Raw genomic sequence first — 17,881 nt, 5'->3', positions numbered from 1 at the left:
TGATTGAAAATATTTATTTTTTCGCCTTATTTTGAATTAATACCAAAAAAACAACCTAATTTTCAAACGAAAAGTCACCCGTCAAAATATCAGCTTTTTTCAAAAACTTGGGGTGCCTTTTATTCATTGAAATCTCTACTTTCATATGGTGTAAAAAAAAACAAACACCACCATAGTAAATGTTCTCAGGAAATGCATACAAATAGTGTGAAAATTAGCTTTTACTAAATCAGGCACACTTCTCGAACTACCTGAAATGTTTTTATCGACATCAATTTGCTTTTGAATATGCTGTAAAATATTAAACTTAGAACAGATAATTATTTTTCTTTTGAAATATTACCGAAAAGCCGATACAAGAGAAGATATAGAGTTCGAGAAGTGTGCCTGATTTAGTAAAAGCTCATTATCACACTGTTTGTATGCATTTCCTGAGAACATTTACTATGGTGGTGTTTATTTTTTGTACACCATATGAAAGTAGAGATTTCAACGAATAAAAGGCATCCCCAGTTTTTGAAAAAAGCTGATATTTTGACGGGTGACTTTTCGATTGAATATTAGGTTGTTTTTTTGGTATTCATTCAAAATAAGGCGAAAAAATAAATATTTTCAATCAAATAAATTACAGTGTATTTGGGACATAATAAAGTAAGTTTCCACCAAATTTCGTAGAAAAACAATAAATTTTGAAGTAGATAAAAATAAAAGACCAAAAACTTGGTTTTTTGAATTTTTCACCTAAATTTTGAGGTTATGTGAAAAAATAGTTAATACAAAAGTTGTAGAACTTTTAATTACCTACAACTTTGCCATTGAACTTTTTTCTGTAGGACTTGTAGTTTTGTCGGAAATCGACAGAAACCATTTTTTTCTCTTAAAAGCTCCCCCCTCCCACTTCCCGAACTCGGATTGACCGTAATTTATTTTTCCTTTTATTTTCATCATATTCCCCTCCTTTTCTAATGGGTTTCATCCGACTGCGATTTTTTTTATCTTTTCATTATTTTTAAAGGCTTCTACCCCAGTCTATTATATATCTTTTTCTATAATAAATAACAGAAGAAGAAATTAAAGAAACAAATACTATAAATACTAAAGATATTCAATCAATTAATATCGAAAATACAATATTTACTGAATTAAAAGAAATAATCTCCCATTCTAAAAAAATAATCTTATTATTTATTAAAAAATAAATTATAAAATACTAGGTTTCCGCCCGCGGCTTCACCCGCGCAGTTAAAGAAAAACCCGCATAGTTCCCGTTCCCGTGGGATTTCCGGGATTGCGTCATTTTCCCGGGATAAAAAGTAGCCTATGTCCTTTCTCGGGTATCAAAATATGTGGCTTGGCCGTTCGTTACTACAAGAACTATTGTATAACACAAAAGTAATGAACAGTGAATTAATTTTTCACCTTACGCCGATGTGAATGTAGCGAAATGGCCAAGCCACATATTTTGACTAAGGTGTAGAGTTTGTGAAGTTAGGCCTTGTAGAGTTAGGGCGTGTAGTGTTAGAAGCTTGGCTCTACATGAGATCTGATAACTTTTTGACAGTGCGAGTCATAGGCTCGTCTTGGCAACATTTTAAATGAAAATTTTTTTGGTGGGATTATATTAACAAAAAGAGAACAAAAGACATTCGAAGTTGTCAGTTATGAAAAATCTACAAATTTTCAGTGACAATCACTCCATCATGGTCCATAAATTCGTTCGGCACTAATCATTCTTTATTGCATCAATTTAAAACTTGATAAAACTTGAATAATTGTCGTTCTTTTATCTCTGCTAATATTAAAAGAATTTGTCCTCCAACGAATAAAATGCTTAAAATTTTCCACTTTTACGTGCATATTTTTCCATAAAGGCTTTCTGTTCGTATTCAGTGGAGCAACCAGGCAAATGCTTTGAAGCTATTTTTTATACATCACTATAGTACGTCTTTCTTAGCCTGTACTCAATTCATTGTGTCTAGGGACGTTAAGTCACTTTATATAGAGAGATTCATTCTAAATATCTAGAGAGTCTAATTTAATATTAAAGCATTTCGGGTAGGTACCTAATAGGCCATTTGTTAGCGGTTGAAAAGAGTAAAATAAATTAAAAAAATGGTTTTAAGGTGATGAATTAATTTTTCTAACATTTACGGCCCTTTTCAAACCTTCGTAATTTTTATATTATTAAAGTTGTCGTGATGAAAATTCTTGACAAGAAAGTTCAATAGTAACACAATACGTCTACCGTTTTAGAAACATGATTCCATGATATTTTCTCTTAAACGACTCTTAAATTTAACATTCACGTTTTGTTTTAGCTTCGGTGGTATGATAATGTGTTTTTTGTACACCTTCTATAGCGATCTTTTATTGAGATTTTTATCGTCAAGTTATAATTAAATTTAACAACTACCTTGGACTTCAATTTTATGTAACATTTGTTTTTCTCTCTTTGAAGTTACCTCGTATTCCCACATTTCATACCAGGTTGCCATGGAGACATCAATGTTTTAAATTAGAACTTCTTTTGTTCGAATGTAATATTATTATAAGTCTGTATACTTAATTATTATTATGAACCGTAAAACCTCATTTGATGAAGCATTCAATTTCACACATATCAAAGCAAATAGAACTGTTTGACGGCAAATTAGTTTGTAATCATGACTGAAACCATACTTGTTGGTTAGGATTAATTGTAGGCTGTGATTGAATCAACTTGTGACATTTCAGAACTTAGCTTCAGATATTGAAACCACTTAAAAGTCATTTATTGAGTTTCACGTACACAACGCGTTGCTTGTGTAATGAGAGTACATAATGAAAGAGTGAGTAATGGAATAGTTTCAAACCATTACAAAGACTCAGCATTGAAATAACTACCGATAAAAAGACCAAATTGAAACTAACAGGTCGGTTCTTACTGAAAAAATCACTTAAATCCACACGCTTCCGAGAAAAAGCTTTCAATTTTGATATTTTGTCATACCGCATAAATGTAAGGTCGTAATATATTTTTATTCCCGTTAGTGCCTACTTTAATAGATGCTGATTTAATTCTCTCCCCTGAGAGTGATAAAATGGTCTTACCCTTGCGGTTCTATAATAAATACATAATGTGAATTAATGGCCTATTACCTTCTCTTTTCAGATCCACACGTTCGTGCCTCGAATTCCCTGAAATTGTACCTATATAGCAATTAAGACAAATCGTGTAATATACAATCCAGTACGGAGTAAGCGTAAAATTAAATCGATTTCGATAAATGTTATTAAAGGTGAATTTACATGGCGTTATATCCAAAAAAGTAATTATAATAGATTTTTATTTAAACAAACTCTTATTGGGTTACTTTATTAAATATAAAATAATTGATAGCTTCGTTAGGGTGTAGCCAGAAAGCTTTAACGATTTAGCAGTGCACTCCAAGGTCCCTTAGGCTTTAACTACATACTGCACCAATTCAGATTTGAACCACCGAAATAGATTTATCGACTACGGTTTTGTACTTGTCTGAACTCGAAAAAAGATCAGACTGTATTCCAAATTTTAGAATTATTTTTGTAGCTACAAAAAATACAACCTATACACTTATGCATTTCTCTTTATATCCTTAAAAGTAGTAAGGAATTACTAGCTGTGCCCCGCGGTTTTACCCACGTTGCTCCGCTCCTGTTGGGATTAGCATGATGATATAGCCTATAGCCTTCCTGGATAAATAGGCTATCTAACACCGAAAGAATTTTTTCAAATCGGACCAGTAGTTCTTGAGATTAGCGCGTTCAAACAAACAAACAAACAAACTCTTCAGCTTTATAATATTAGTATAGATTACTATAGATAACCTATTTATTGATTTCATAAATGAACCAACATAATAATATATTAAATTTTAATACTAATTCCAATAACCTTACCCTATCTCATCTTATACTGACATTATAATAACGTGACAGATTTCGATACCGAATTAATTTATTCGTTACGTGTCGTATCTCAGCCGGAGGTCGCTGAGTGAGTGCTCAGAGGACTGTCACTAGACTACAATGTCGCGAGCTCACCTTTGTAAACGTAATTTTATGCAAAACCGACGATTTTATCCCTTTATTCCAAGGCTAAAATTTTTGAGAACATGAAAGAATATTCATGATTTGACACTTCGATATTTGGGGTTTAGTCGACATTTTATTCGGCAGGAAAGCTAAAGGACCGTTTATAACTAGGCTGTTATAATATTATCCTTCTTTACTAATATATACTATAGAACTATTACTATTACTATAGAAGAAAGAGGGAAATAGAAGAAAGAATGGATATACATACTAAGGTTCGCACAGTAAATTTAAATCGAATACCTACCGTTACCCGCAGAAGATTATGCTATTTATAATATTTTGTATTACTTGAATAAAATGTGTAGGAATAATCCATTCTTAATAGAATTTGTCTTTATCCATTACAAAAAAAAAATATTTCTCTACGACTTAAACACCTAAATTGGTACTGAAATATTGTAATGGTCTCTAAGACAGACTTTAAAATAGACTTTGTTTACGCCTTGTTACTTTTTTCAACGAGGTTTATAATTGGTATTTATTTTAAGGGTCTCAAAAATATTTCACAAAGCTACACGAGCTATTGACGGAGATCAAACAGTTGACCCAACATAATAAAAACAGTCACATCATTAGAGCCCGTAAAGGCCTTTAATCTCCAAGCTAGAGGCGGGTAAAATTGTGTCATTCACTTAAACATGTTCTGAATTGCTCCTCATAGAAATCGGATATTGTGAAAAGAAAATCTCTCGGAATCCGAGGTCCCAAATTGCGGATAATATTTCACCTGACGGCGGCATCTGGCCGCAGCAAATGAAACAGTTTGGGAGAGATATTAAAAAACTCGATTTTGGTGATGTTAGTCGTACAGACAAAAATGTTCTCTAATTATACCCGGCTGGCACATTGCGAGGGAGATAATTAGATATTAATGCGTTCAACTTGTTCAGTGTTTTTTGCTTAATGTAGGTCAGAGGAAGTTTAAATTGAATGTGTAACGAAATGATCTTGTAATTACTAACACTAAATACACGCTTTAAAATTTGCTTGCCTAGTGAACGCTTTCCTTACAGTATGAATCAGTTGTATTTACAAGAAAATTGATAGCTAATTAAAGTCAGAATCAATTATAAAGAAAAACGTTTCACACACGAACGTATTCCAATAGCAACCATTTGAAAACGAAAAGTTATCGAACGAGGGTTTATTAAAACTGAATTTAAACCGATTTATATGCTTTCGACAGCCATTGTCGGAATTTAATATCGGCCTGCTCTACATTTGTATTCTGTAGAAATTTTCTCGTTTTTTCCACTGCAGATCATTCAGTACAAAGCGTGATTTTAATGTCGAATCTTTTAAGTATTTTTCGCTAGATTTATTAGTCTTTATATCTAGCACAATGTAGATATTGAGAAAGGATCTGGGTTTTTAATATTTGTGATAATCGAGTGGTTTCACAGTGAAAAATGTCTGACTACTGTCTAAATGTGAAACCTCAACTAGAGAAATGAAAAAATCTTCCTGTGTAGTTTTGTTATCACAAAATGTTAACAGTATTAAATTGCATTTTTGTTTGTTTGATACGAAAACATTTATAAAAATTTCCAACTAAAAACATTTTGAAGGCTCTATAATTGAAGAGTCCACATCATTTTGACTTTCCGCCCACCGAGCGTCGTCGTCCAATAAAATATAATAAGGAGATTACCCACTCGATGACAATACCGCGAGTTAATCGTACGGGGCTCGATTCGATTTGTCCATCAATAGCTTCTGGATACCTGCTACAGGTATGGGATCTGATGAGGGGCGGGCGGGCCAAGGGAACAGTGCAAACGCAGCTCTTCCAGGAGAAGGTCGTGTGCGCGCTCCGTCCCCGCGCCTAACGAACTAGTGAACAAATATATTTGTGTTACCATACTGTGTTTGTTTTGTGCATCGAGCTTTTAAGGATTTGCGTGAGGTATGCAAACAATTAATAATAAATTAAAATTAATTAATTATATATTTTTTACGTACAGTTTGTTTGTTCTCTTTAATTACTTCGCTATTTTCGATGTAATCTGTTAACCGGTGTTTATAATTAAGATTATGTAGGATGGTAATTTACTGTCGCTTGCTGTGGAAACTCCGTCGAATATCGGTTTTATTTTCAATAAATATAGAGCGAACAAAGCTCGTTGAGTTACTTGTTGCTCTCAGACCTATTAACAAAAACGTAACATTTGGTTTTAATGCCTACCTGTTGAGGCTTTCTGCTTCAAACTGTTAATTAATAATGGTTGATTAAAGCTGACGAAATTATTTTGATTTGTTATAATGAAAGATCGAAAAGCCTAGCGCTTAAACGCCTTCCCAATTTGGAAAAGCTTCCAAACAATAGATTACAACTCTCTCTATATCATAAATCTAAGAGCACTAAGTAAATGACATACGTGAAAAAAATTAAGATGAATTTTATGTATTAAAATTTTCATTTGGAAATTGAAGATTTCGTTGTGGTTATTACTTAGTGTAATTTTTTTATAGTATCGAAGAAGAAAAATTTTTAAATTATTAGAAATTGCGACATTTTATATTTTTGGACCATTAATAAAATTATAACTAGCTTTTTCCCGCGTTTACTCTCGTACTAGATTTCCGCCCGCGGCTTCGCCCGCGTTTTCAAAGGAAAACCCGCATAGTTCCCGTTCCCGTGGGATTTCCGGGATAAAACCTATCCTATGTGTTAATCCATGTTACCCTCTATATGTGTGCTAAATTTCATTGTAATCGGTTCAGTAGTTTTTACGTGAAAGAGTAACAAACATCCATACAAACTTTCGCCTTTATAATAGTATTAAGATTGGAATTGTAAATCAAAAATAAAAAAATCTATTATTCCAAAAATTTCATTAAAATCGGTTCAGGACGAATATGTTAATGAACAACCTAGGTACAGAAGAAATATGTACTAATCTGTAGATATAAAGATTTAAGCTTTACGAGCTTTTTTATACATATGTATATAAATACTAGCGGTCCGCCCCGGCTTCGCCCGTGGTACATATTTCGCAATAAAAAGTAGCCTATGTTCTTTCTCAGGGTCTAAAGATTGTCTGTGCCAAATTTCATCAAAATCTGTTAAGAGGTTTATGCGTGAAAACAATACATACATACATACATAATTACATAATTACAAACTTTTCCTCTTTATAATATTAGTAGGTATAGAGTATAGATGTTTCGAAATTCCAAGTTATCAAAAACTTCAGAAATATAAATTGTTTATTAGATAGCATTATTACAGATAATATAATATTATTGTGTTATTGATAAAAATAATCTAGTAGGGTAATAATCACAGTTTTACTATCTCTATAATATTAATAACGATGTCTTCATAAGACGTTATCATAAAAGCTCGTGTATCGACGGCCGGGAGCAAAACTAGCAATATAAACGATAACAACACAAGTTTTATCTAACTCTCACTTTATTTTATATAAGAAGAAGCTTGCAATATTAATTCTATGAGAACTACAACATTTAAACATTGCACAAAAATAATGTTGTTCGTAATTGATTTCCAACAAATTACGTACAAGTAAATAGAGCAAACGTAGAGACGTTTGCTTTTTAAGAGTAAAAGGGAGTCAATTAAAATCTTATTTGAAACCCTTTGAAACGCGATCATAAAGCCGTAAAGCAAAACGTTTTCAATGTTGCAATTTATTTGCAATTCATATTTCTACAGTCTTTTATGATCAATTGTATTGAGGTTGCGCCAAACTATGGATTTTGAACATCATACTCTCAATTAGGGAAGAAGCATTCGGCCATATAAGGCTGGAGCATAAAGCATTCTTTTATATTTTTACAGAGATGAAAATACTCGAGGTCAGCACGCAATGTCATGGTTAATTTAATTCTGCAAATGTTTATGTTACGATCATAGTTACGATTCTAGTTTGACACACACACACACACATATTATTTTTGTTTCTCTAACGGTGCATTTACATCAAATGAGCAAATGCTCATTCTAACCCCAATATATATAAAATTCATATAGCGTAAATAGGCGTAGAGCATTATTTCGTTGTTCTTAGTGCGTTCAAAAAGATTCTTATTCGTTTACGCTTAAAGATTACAAAATAATGCTCTTGCTCTAGCTCTAGCTCTATGTTCGTTGTAATTACACCGTAATATGTGTTGATTTTGAGAGTGCTGCATGTAGATATTATTTTATATGAAGTAGTGAAATGACATCTCGACTATTGAATTATAACAACCTTGCCCTAAATGCATCTCTTAGTCGTAGATGTTTGGAAAGAAGCCTCAATATGTGGATATTAAACTGCGTTTTATCGCTCTCATTTGAGATTCAGCTTTGAATTGAATGTAATAGAATTTATCTTTGATAAATTTATATTTACATAGTAAAGCAACAGCAAACTTTTAATGATTTAGAGAATTTTATTAATTTCTTAAAACCACAACTTGTCTCTGATCTTATGCATATCAACAGCGTAATTAAACTCTTTGTTTGAAGGTATAACGTATCATGTTCAAATAAGTCAAGTATTTTTCATTGCCAAGCAAATTTATTTGATCTTTTTTTATACTTATTGAACCTGATTAGAGTTTCTTTTGTTATAGCCATATTATGTTTCGTTAGGAAGCGAAGACTATATATTTAAGACAAGCATAATATTAAAATTGTACAGTCATTATCGAAAATTCTAAGAAACCACTTTATTGCCCTAACATCAAACAACCTAATTGAACGATCATAAAAATGTATGCACGCTTTCCTTACGTTGTTGCACCCTTTGAACTGATCGTCCATTTTATTGACCAATTGAGCAATAAAAAGTACAAGGCTACATGCATGCATGATACTTACCCTTCAAACTTATAGAAATGTGTGTTCACTATTGTTTGGCGCCAGAATTAGGTCAAGGGTGAAATGGGACTTAGAATAATATGTATTGAATCTTAACTTAATCTCGGAATTCTATAGCATTGTAGGTTTTGTCCAACGAGACGTTTTCCTTACAATTTATACAAGTCGAATTGTATGAAATGAGCATTGTAACGTTATACTTTGTATAATGAATAGTTTTTGAACGTTATTTTAATAAAATGAATTCCACCGTAAATTCCGTTGTGAAAATTTTGCAGGCAAGCTCTTGATAAAATTCAACAAATTAAATTTGTTTATTTATTGTGCCGCATAAAATATACACAGAAACGTTATATTTTTTTAATTTGAATAATTATATACAAAACTGTTGAAAATTTTTCATATATACCTACTGAAAACCGACGCTATTTCGGGATCATGAATACAATTCGATATTTTTTCAAATTAAATACCTCAATTATTATTGAAAGTCACATAGAGAAACTTTTGAAGGGTGTTCAACCAATGTATTTGATCGCGTTTTTACATAATCTAAAAGATTTCCAAATAGTTGTGAGAACATCAACTAAAACTGAAAAGATATACCTCACTTAGCGATAATAAACGCGAAGAAAGCGATATTCGAGACAATAGCCCGGTTTACACGCACGCTCTTTCGCGCGCGATTAGCTGGGTCCACACCGGCCGATCCAGTGATCCCGCGATCCGCGATCCAGGATCGCGGAGCATGGATCGTGGATCATGTTAGGCCGATCCACTTTAAAAACTTGCGATCCAAAATATGCGCTCCAAGTGATCCTAAGGCGATCCGTGATTCAGCCAGTCTAACTCTTGTACGATATGGAGTCACACGTACAACGGCGGCGTCTTGCCGTTGCAGCAGTAACTTTAATTATACTGAAATGTTTGCGCAAAAAAGAAAAAAAAAAGAAATCGACGGTTTTGGGTGAAACAATTTTATAAAATCGATTGGCATCTGGGACTCAGCTTTACGCAGAGTTAGTTTCAGATGAAGTTGAACACAATTTTGCAAGAATGAATGCTAATCAATTTGAGATATTCGACTTTCTGAAATGTCCATGGTGAGGTGGATCGCGCGATCCAACACAACCGTCCACACCGCGCGCATCACGCAACTGAGGCACCTTTGAAGCGGGTACAAAAACCGCCCGCTAACGGATCGCACGAGGTAGGGATCGCGCGCGGCAAAACGCGTGCATGGATCGCGCGCGGCACGTCCACACCGCCCGCATCTTTGGATCGCGCGCCTGCCGCGCGCGATCGGATCGCAGTGGATCGGCCGGTGTGGACCCAGCTAATCGGCTTTCACGCGGGAAAGTGCGAGCATTTAAACGATGACAGAGAGAACGAGATTGCGCGTCCACTCCGCACACACTCCAACACGCCACGCTTTCCTTCGTTCAATCGCGCGCGATTGTCGTTTACACGCACAATCTTTCCTCTTTCCTCAAAGGCGCACGAATAATCGCGCGCGAAAGAATAAGTGCATAAAAAAACGTGACAAAACAATCCCTCGCGATTGCGCGCGCGTGCTTTTCCCCGTTCAATCCCGCGCACTCAATCACGCGGTAAAGAGTGTGCGTGTAAACCGGGCTAATATAAAATGCAATAAATTATCATGACGCCAAAGAATACTTAAAGTCGCCTATTAATTTCATGCATAAAAGGATCCTGAATACTTTATTGTTGAGTGACCATTGTTCATAAACAAAGAGAGGCCAAGTCATCTAGATTCGTAAACAAACATTTTTTCGCGCCCTGATTTTAAATAATTTACTAGCGAGCTTTGTAAACGGTGAAAGAGATCTTCCTTTTACTTTTGAATCCTTAATGATGAGGTAGAAAGTATTTCGTCCTTAATGGGAAGAAAGAATTATAAAAGTGGGTATATTTGACACGTTTTAATAAAAATTTTAACACTTGCATTATAGCAATTAGGTATATTGAGCACAAATGTCCGATTTAATATGGCCTATAGATAATAGGTTAAATATTACAAATGTGTAGATGATTTCGTAATTATACCCCTCATTATGAAGTGTATGTTAAATAATGATATAGTTTAATGTGCCGAGCACATGTGTCAGAAGTGAAACTTCATTGACGCGATTTATACGACTTAGACAGATAAAATTTTACTCTCAACGCGCCTAAAGAAGTTTCACTTGAGCAAAAGGTTCCACAGGTGAGTCAAATTCCACATTTGACTCTAAAACAAAGTCAATTCGCCAGCTATTCTATTGCAATGATTATTTTTCCGACCCAAATATCGACCAATAGAATTACACCATTCGACGTCACGTGGTACAACCTACATGGTATTATACTGATAATTTTTTGAAAATTTTCTCTGGTCGTTGACGTCAAACTGACAGGTTCAATTCAATTGTGAAATTATTGGCCGACATTTGGGACGGAAAAATAATTTCCCGAATACCACACGAGCCTCAAAATTATCTGGCATTTCCCTCAAGGTTCCCTGCAAACAAATAAAGTCGTCAAGTTTTTCAGGAATTATCACTCGCACTTCGCGTTCGTGATTTTTTAACCTTGACTAAAAACTTGACTCCTTCATTTGTTTGCAACGAACCTATCGGAAAATACCCGATAATTTTGAAGCTCTTGTGGTATTATAAGTGAATATTTAACTCAAACAAAACTAGGCATCAATATTAATTTAACCATTAATTTTCCGTTTCGCTAACGTCTGTATAAACTTATTCAGGCAGAGTATTGTAACTTCAACAAAGGAAGTACAGAGACAAATCCGACTTGGCTCAGTATCAAAACTATTTGAAGATTATATAGATTAGATATAGCAATAGGTCAAAACTCTCTGTTATCTATTTGTCTATGGAATTAGTGTTACTGTCATCGTAGAAATAAAAGACTGTTGATTTAGAAGCTGTGAAAGACCTACCCTTTATAAGTCTTTTTTTTGAAGGTATTTCAAATCAATCAATCAAGTAAATGCTAAATATGGGCAAATAATCACGTTTCAAAATAAAATATTTATCCCTATATAATTATTTATATACTACGATGTTTATATACTATAATATAAAATTTAAATGTAACTGCATATATATCTATTACAGATTAAATAGGCCAACGATGATATAGTATATATATATATATATATATATATATATATATATATATATATATCCTCTTTCTCCTTCTTCCTACTTCTTCCTACCCTCTTTCTCTTGAACAATCCTTTAAACATATCAAATAAGTTTTATTTGAAAATGGAAATTTATAGGAATAAAGAACTTACTACAGTATGATTGACGAGTTCAAGATTTAGTATGAATAAATAAATTATAGTTTTAGTATTACAAAACTCTATGAAGCCGCTCTACATAAGATTATTATCTAAACAAAAAATGTATCTATATGTATATTTAACACTTAATTAATGTACGTAGTTACGTGTACATGGTAGGTACTATATTGTTGTCATTGTTTCAGTAAAAATAATATAACAATCTGCCAGCCATTGGATCAATAATAATTAATTACTTAAAACATTAAAAATATCAACAATTCACGTAATCGAAAAGTAATGGTTGTTTTCTGACTTATAACACTTTAATTGGCTCTTTATTACGAATTTTAATTGGCTTTATCTTATGAATCAGTTTTTTTTTATATTTGTTACAAAGATAAAGAAATTACGCTTCAGTGTTCGGTTTAAGTATTTTAATGAATATAACGTAAAAACCCTTTTGAATGATGGTTATAATATAATATGGTACCTACGTCATTGGTGTAAAAGCATGAAAAATATTGAGATAGCACTCTTAATGGGGCCGGTTATTAATATGTGACGCCATAATATATCATGTTGAAAGGGAATAGGCAATTAACATGATGTACAATGTACATGCACATATTTTTTTAAATGATCTAACATCTATATTAATAATGTAGGCATTCGTTCAATATTTTATTTATGTATTTTTTGAGACAATGAAATTGCTTCTACTCTATAGTCTCTACATGTACTTATTTAAGAAAGCCCTGAACGAAACTTAGATATTTCATTTTCTCCTGTCTTTCTACAATCGGTTAATAGTAGTAATGATTTTTTTCATTTCCTAACCAAACAGTATTTTCACTAGAATCACAGATACCTATATTACTAGAAGGGACAATAAACTTCGAGTTTTGATCTGAATAATAAGTCATTACAGCTAAATCTTCAGTAAAATCCTGATAAACTTTTTTGTAACCTTCGAAAATTGTATTTATTCAGTGAATAAAACAAAACGATATTAATATAGCATGTTATGACCAACTCTACTGCAATTAGTATTAAATTTCACTTTAGTTGCAATACATAACGTATCTATTGATAATAACTAGCAAAATACAGTAATGGCTTCCCAATATACTCGAGTATTATGTAGCCGAGCTAATCTTTTAGCCATTTAATAATAAATAAGCTATATAGGCTGTACATTGTACAACTTATGCATCCAAGCTTGCTTCGATTTGGACTTTAGACCGTTGGGACACGCCCTTGCCTTACTTATGTATTGATAAGAATATGCTTCGTCAAATCTTCGAAGCTTTAAGAGATTTTTCTATACTTGATTCTTATACCCAATAATATTTCATAGGTGATATTTTTACATTATTTTGCATACTATACCATTTTGTCAGAAACGGGTAATTAACACTTTTTGAAATGGTTGTTACGATATTAATTAACGATATAATTTTAACCAAACATTGAAAAATCATTCCTTTGATGAGTAAATATATAAAACGCAATTAAATTTAGGCCTTGAAAATAGACGAATCGAAATCAATGTAACTTGTATACCTATATTACATTTTTAAACTAGCTTTTACCGATTTTCTGTTTGGTTGAATAGAAATGTTTTGAAAGCACTTAATTAATACAGACATTGATACAGAGGATAAATTATTATTGAGTGTTGATTTCTAGTTATTTGGTAATTTATAATTTTTGTTGAATCATATTAAAAGTTTTTTTTTTATTTCTAGTAAAGAAATTAAAAAAAAACATATTTTAGTGAATTTATGACAATAAAAGTAGCTTGGTACATTACAACATTATCCATGATCATTAATAGTTTAAATTAGGTACATCAAAAAGGACGAATCAAAAATCAAACAGCAAAAATTAATGAATGAAAATTTCCGATTGTTTCGATATATTATATTATTATAAAATGCTTTGAATAATATAATTATATGTAGCCGATTTTCTACGTAACAATTCTTGCATGCAAGAATGTTTAATATTTTGATAAAGCTTTATTTTTCATTTCCTTATACTTATCAAGATGAAGAAGGTAATCCCAATTATCCGGATTTTTATACGCATTCACCACGCTCTATTTCATGCACAACCCAATTATTTTTTTAATATTTATCGCGCCTTCTAATAAGTGTTATAAAGTGAAGTTAATATTTATCTTAATTAAAGAATAGCGTGTTTAATATTCACCTTTTATCGAAATTTTTTAATGACTTCCTTATTTTTAGAGAAAAAAAGTTCCGTCGTAGGGGAATTTAAGTTATTGTTACGTTAATTAAGCATTTCAAATCAAGGTTATTTAAATGCTTAAATATGGGAAGGAAAACCTTATTCGACTAGCGTAGTGGATGATCAGCATCATAGGAGCCCTATGATATCCCTGCAGGCTGCAGAAGTATAGACTGCATGATTATTAAAGTTCAATATAACCAACATACTTATCGAACGAATAATAGCAAATTGTTTCACGTAACAATAATAGGAATGGCGACCATAATGCATAATATAAAAGTGGTATGAAACATCCAATAATTGTGAATTACGTCAACCGCTGAAACTTCTTATCGGAGACTATTACAGACATGTTTGCGAAGAAAAGTACTCATTAATGTGGGAACAGTGGACTTTAACAACTTGTTATTTAAACTAGTTCATATTTTATTTACTTTGGATTTAAAATAGCCTATAGTTATTTCATATACTAAAACTAAATTAATTGCAATATCTTCTGAATTATGACAGTTTTTTTTTATCAAAATAGTTGAAATCAATGTTACTATTTTATTCTGTGTTCCAAGCGTAAGAAGAAAAATTAATAAGATTAAATACCAAAATTACAATTTTCATAGTTCACACTAACGAACCGGACTACAAACACGCACATGATCATAAAACACGAAAGTGAAACCATCATAAATCGAAGTGTAACAAATAGTATAGAAATATCATAAAACTACACAAATCTGTACACAATAAACCAACGGGCATATCACCCATATTGTCAGCAAGGCACAACATAAACTCCCGAAATATCAACCCCTATCGTTCACTTCCGAATCGAAGGCAAACCATAATAAAATACAAACCCTCCGAGATGGGTTCGCCGATTTCTGCGTCATTTGTCGTCGACACGGTATTCAGGAACCATCAGGCTGATCTATAGAGCCATCCCGCACCCGAGGGTTTGGTATAAGTGAATATATTTTTCCAATTTCGCCTCTCGACGCAGTCACGCTTAGAAAAATGGCCTAGAGCACTCGTTTACGCTTCCTTTCGTAGATCATTATTGATTTTGTCGCTTTGTGAATTCATTTCGGGGTGGATAAGGTATGTAGGACTGAAGTCTGAACCATGTCTTTAGTATGCAAATATAATGAAATTGGACCATTAACCACACTTAAATTCGAAATGATTCGAAATTTTATCAGTCTTTAGTTTCATCAAATTAGACTCCCTGTTTAAACAAAAAATTCTAAGCCTAATGCGTTCAGTTAAATGATAATATTTTCCTTCAAAAAATAAATTATAGGTTATCATTTTATAAATATTCAAACAACGCCTTTATAAACCGCAAAACAACGGTAAACATCTAATGACCTACTTCCCTATTTTTGGGGAAAATGTGCCATTGTTGCATTTTTTCTCTTGTTATTCATTATATTATCAGTTCTCGAATTGTATGGAATTCTAAGGAGATATTGTACAAAGACATAATGTCTGAATTTTTCTTTTTTAACGTTACTTTTTTAACGAATTATGTACTTGAAAATGTATAATAGAACACCCACACTGTACACATAAGTAGTACCAAAGTACAGAAAATTGCCTCAATTTTAACTGCAACCAACCTTTTTAGCGTACAAAAAACTTCCCAAACATTCGAACACGAAAATAACAACACTAACTAAAAAAGAAAACAATCATATATAGAAGGTTGTATCAATTTGTGTCGCGGTTACGATCCTTAATTAATACAGTTGGTCCGCAGATCGAGGGTTGACTCCATCCATCACTCCACGGAGGTTTAACGTCATAAAAATGAACGGATTCTTTAGATACAATTTATTATTTTAGGCAATTTAATTTAAATCGACATAGGTATATTTGCCTGTTTATTCTGGTGGTTTAACTGAAAATTGGTTTTTGGTGGATATATTTTAATGTGGTAAACCAGACCACAGGAAACATGCTGTGAAATGTGTTTGAATTTCGACATTTTTTGAAAACAAACGACATTTTATGAAAATGCTCTAAAAGAATAAGTTTTTCCTCTTGTTGTAAAGAAGTGATACAATGATATTACGATATAAATTAAGCGTAAATGAACATTTAAAGAATAAATGATTACTAATTAACAAATAGAGTTCTGTTCTTCCGTTTAGATACATTTAACTATGATTAATCAAATCAAAAACAGTATGCGTGAAGTTTGCAGAGAAAACTATTTAAATATTAAGTTATTTTGGTTAAATACAAATCCTTTCCCCTTTTTCTTTAGAATAAATGGACACATAAATCAAGTGTAGTACGCCTTTGGATTGTGTCCAGAACATACATTTCCTTATTAATAGATATCTAACACTTAACGCATTGCACAAATGTTTATTATTTGGAAACAAATAGAGGAAATTGAATATGAAGTCGTGCAAAATTATAACGAGCTAACAAGGGAACGTATGATGAAAATTGCACTGTTTTTACTACCCTACTATGTACTACTGACTACATTCATTTCCTAACGAATAGCCCTTCACGATGTCACAAAGGGAAAAAATAACGTAAGCTTACATGTCTGTTCAATTTCAATGCATAGGTACGTCATAGAAACCAATTTGGTTGGTTTGTACCTATTCATCAAAGTTAAAAAATATTCTATTTCTAAAACCGAAATAACTGAGGGTTTTAACAAAATCCAATAGTTTTGCATGATATTCAGATAAATGTTACAAAGTTTTAAAAAGGATTTTAGTCCAAAATTACATGTATCGATATTCAATTGAATTCTTTATACGTTCAACGTTATAAACATCGTTTTCGAGTTTAATTTTTTATATAATCAAATTTATACTTATAGTCCTCTGTTAATTACAGTATTACTTAAGATTACTTAAGACTTACACCGCATCGAGGAAAAAGGTCTCAGCAATTAATTAATTATGTATTACTGTGAATACTACATCCGATGTATTTTTTCTTATTTCAGCTGTTATTCCTTTTGTGCTAATCATTACGTTGTGTTAGTATGAATACACATTTATTATATTGTCATCATTATTACGTCTTACCTCTTAAGGGCTTTTACTTACCTGTTAGACCGAAGTGAGATAAGATAAAATCGTATAAGTTATATTCATAGTATGCTTCCCAAAGATCGAATTGAATTATTTACAATATATTCGCGTTTAATTGAGTCTTTTTTCCCTAATGTCTTCAATTTAGTATAGAGTGCCCAGTTAGTATTATCTCTAATATGTTTGTAAATTGTATATGTAACAAACCTTAGTTATTAAAAGAAACTACGCAAACCACAGACGCAAACTGTTGTCCCAGTAACACTAATTTGTAAGTAGGTATATTGTGGGCAAGAACAGGACTAA

At 32.3% G+C, this 17,881-nt stretch overlaps 1 long non-coding RNA gene across 1 annotated transcript in view; it reads left to right on the top strand.

Annotated features, from left to right (window-relative positions):
- The first annotated feature begins 5,896 nt into the window (after positions 1-5,896).
- LOC149906656 (uncharacterized) overlaps positions 5,897-17,881 on the top strand; it is a 71,529-nt gene continuing 59,544 nt past the window's right edge. The window contains exon 1 of the long non-coding RNA XR_016457020.1: positions 5,897-6,022. This is a non-coding gene — a long non-coding RNA (uncharacterized LOC149906656). The remainder of the gene's footprint in view (positions 6,023-17,881) is intronic.

This window comes from Colias eurytheme, chromosome 8 (assembly GCF_061535395.1).
Source record: "Colias eurytheme isolate Ceu_HAF_F1 chromosome 8, ilColEury1 Martin Lab GWU primary, whole genome shotgun sequence".
Classification (NCBI taxonomy): Eukaryota; Metazoa; Arthropoda; class Insecta; order Lepidoptera; family Pieridae; genus Colias; species Colias eurytheme.
The sequence above is the reverse complement of the archived record's forward strand: the minus strand, read 5'-3'. Positions and strand labels throughout refer to the sequence as shown.